Below are 3,916 nucleotides of genomic sequence, written 5' to 3'. Positions count from 1 at the left end.
CCAGGCTCACTTGAAAATGAGGTCCGATGTTGAAAATCCTGAACCACCCCTTTAAGGTTGAGCCACTGGAGTCACTTGGACTATTTTAACGATGTCTTTAGTAACTTTTCTGGGATGGCAGATATCGATTACCTAGCAGCCTATGAAGGAGTGATCCAGCTCTCAGATTTATGAAAAAATATCTTAATTTGTGTTCCGAAGATGAACGAAAGTCTTACGGGGTTGGAACAACATAAGGGTGAGTGATTACTGACAGAATTTTCATTTTTGGGTGAACTAACCCTTTAACTTTGTGCTCTGAGAGACAGCTTTATTCCTCAGGATTACACCTTATTTTTAATGGAGATTTATGGATTTTTTTTTTTTTTAATAATAGGAACACAGACACTCAATTTGTTCTTCTCTTAGACTATTATAGTCTCGTATTGAACATTGTGTGCTAAATATTTTATATGGATGTAATATCTGAAGAAAAAGTCTGAAAAGCATTACCTGTCCCAAATTTATTTATGTGACCTCGACAATTGTTTTTTCTGCATAAGTGTAACTATATAACCCTTTTTTTTATTTGTTAAGAGTCTATATTTCTGCATGGACCTGGGTGATATATCAAATATCCATGATGTTTCTGGTGATATAAAATATAACATCATGAATTTTGCAATTATTTGAATATGTCTTAATTGCAGAGTTCCTTCTTGTGAGTATGAGAGCATTACCCTGTAGTCAATCATTTTATCCCTTAAAACTCATCTTTGATCACCAAAATGGCATGTTTAAAAGTTTTTTTCTTGAAAAATAGCTTGAGTGTAACTCTACACCTTTGCCTCATTTAGTATATGAGGTTCTATGAATATGCAAATTAGCCCCACCCCCACTCACACCAGCTCAGAGATCCACTCGATGACGATCACACATTGACGTGATTGGTTACAAAGTAGTTTGTGAGGTCAGAAACACCAGTGATTTCAAACCGCGTTTTTGAGACTCTTTGGTTCACTGCAGTTTTAAGGAGGAAATACTCAGCAGTGGTGTTGACTTTGTGCACATGGTTTGTCTTAAAGCATATTAAAACCACCACATAGACATATAAACAACATTAACACTTGATTTTCACCACAGGGGGACTTTAAAACACTTTGGCATTCGAGTTAATTCCCTCAATCAATCAATTCATAAAAATTATCAAACGATTTGCTTACATCACTCAAAAATAATCATGGAAGTTCCTATCTGGGATTTACTTGTTTAACAAAAACATTTTAGTAGGTAGTCATGATAACTAACTACTGTAATATTATGGTAAATAATGATTATTATTAAGGATATTATTAATTAATTTGCAGATAAACAGTGCACCAATCAGATGTTTTGGGTTGGAAAGTTTTTAAATGTTTTTTTTTTTTTTTTATATCAAAGCTGCATTTATTTGATTAAAAAAAAAATACAGGAAAAATAGTAATATTGTGAAATATTATTATAAATTTAAAATAAATGTTTTCTATGCTAATATATGTTAACATGTAGATTATATCTGAATTTTCAGCATCATTACTCCAGTCTTCAGTGTCACATGATCCTTCAGAAATCATTCTAATATGATGATTTGATGCTCAAGAAACTATTATTATTAATGTTGAAAACAGTTGCGCTGCTTAATATTTTTGTGGCAACTGTGAAACTTTTTTTTTTTTTCTGTATTATTTGATAAATAGAAAGAACACCTTTTTACAATATCATAAATGTCTTTACTGTCACGTTTGCTCTGGAAAAAAAAGTATTAATTTCTCTTTTAAAACAATCTTACTAACCCCAAGCTTTTGAAATGTAGTTTATCTTCAGAAACACTACAGTTTAAACGTTTAAGGTAAGATAAAAAAAAAAAAAAAATTAATACATTTGAGTAAAAACTGTCAGAAGAACTTTATCAAGACTCACTATATAGCTATATTGTGCAGTCGCACTTCCTACTTCATTTACCTCCTGAGCTTTGTTTGCTCAAGTGTGAAAACTGTTTTTTGGTGGTCGAGGTTATCACAAAATGGGCACACTGAGCACAACTCATACAGCACGACAAAATCAGTTTCTCACACACAACCACAGGGAGCTCAAAATCATATTAAACCTGCCACAGCGGGCATGAGTCATCATTACTGAAGCCGAGACAGGTCCGGTGAGGATGAGAGAGGTACAGGTGGCCTGATCCGATCCAGCTTTAATCAGAAGTGTGAACCACAGCATCAGATCAGTATTTGATGAGTGAGGGTCTTAAATCAAACATTTACCCAGCAGCTTTGATCACAGAGGGCACAGGGGCACAGTTGAGAAAAACACTGCATATGTATATCCTGGAGATGTACCATCTGCTAATGAAAGTCTTTTTGTTTTTATTTGGTCCTTCTAGGCTTGGGTTGATACTGCGGCAGGACACCCTAATGATCTTTCCTTTTCAATTAAGCATCTCAGTTTCCGTAACCTGAGCTCAGCACGGTGTTCCAGAGTTAATTGGAAGTCCAATACGGGAGAGTGATCTAAATCAACAAACCTCGAGGTACTGAAGAAAACATGAAACGGAACAGCACACACACAGCCTCTCGTACAAGCAAAGCCCTGAGCATATGTTAGGGAACAGGCACGATCATTAAAAACCCCCTTGTGTTCCTCTTCGATGGAAGCAGTAACCGATCAAATCATTTTTTTTTTTCATGCTATATCTATGATGTTCTCAAGTTAAAAAGAGTCCATCAAGCTATATGCATTTTTGTGGCTATTTTCTCCAAGGACCTCTTTAAAAACCCATTAGGTCTCAGAAGTGCCGTCTACAAAAGAAATCCTCTTACCAAAGCACTCAGAGTTCCAACAGTGCCTGGACTTACTGGATGTCCACAAAGACCCAGATCCTGTCATATTACAAAGCAAAAAGGTTGTTTTTCACCATGAAATCAAAATGGACAAACCTGTGTTTATTTTATTTTTTTGGAATATAATGCAGTAGGCCTATTTATAATAAATTATTTATCCATGCACATAATTATGTTTTAAATTCACGTGCCCTCGTAATCTTTAATCAAAGCATCCCCCTCCCTCTTTCCGCGACATCTCTTCTCTGATGATGTGTTTACTGGCGTGAGGGCGGGGCAACCTGTCACTCACATGAGATCGACCAATAGCAAACCACAACCATCCAATCAATTCCCCATGGACTAAATCAAGTCTCTCCCTATACATTTTCTTGTTCGAGAAGCTGTTACACTCACATATACACGTCACAATAGGGAAGAAAAGACTATCGAAACTTCTGTTTCATGCTAAATTTAAAGTTGAAGTAGCCTACACAAAAGTTACCATTAAAGCAGTGCGGGGCAGCACGGCATAAAACATTGCCAACCCAAGAAAACACACCTATCTATAAATTGTCTTTAAATGTTTAAAAGGCAAGAAATGTGGCATTAAATTCAGATCAATTTGAGGGGTGCTTGTCTGGTCTTGACTCTGTCCCACCCTGTCTTGGTCTCGGTTTAGGTGGTCTCGACTACAAGAAGTTAGGTCAGAACAGATAGATGTTCTGGGTGTTTGCTTAAGTGTTGCTATAGGCGGTTGCTGGGATATTCTGGGTGGTTGCAAGGCTGTTGCTATGCTGTTGTCTGGGATTATCTGGGTGACCTTCCGTAACATCCACAGACAGACATTTTGGTTTCACCTAATTTTGAACTACATTAAAGTCACTTGTATATTAATACTCATTGGGCGCTGAACAAATACGGTTAACGTAACTTGATCATTTAAACAAAATTTGTGAATGTAGCACATGAGGTTGTACCAGACAGTCAGTTCTCTTTTATTTCATTATAAACTCTCCCGGTCCTTTATACCCCCGGTTTTGCAGACAAGGCATATAAGGCCCAGAGAATAAAAT

The sequence above is a fragment of the Rutilus rutilus genome (genome assembly GCF_951802725.1).
Source record: "Rutilus rutilus genome assembly, chromosome: 1".
Lineage (NCBI taxonomy): Eukaryota > Metazoa > Chordata > Actinopteri > Cypriniformes > Leuciscidae > Rutilus > Rutilus rutilus.
The sequence above is the reverse complement of the archived record's forward strand: the minus strand, read 5'-3'. Positions refer to the sequence as shown.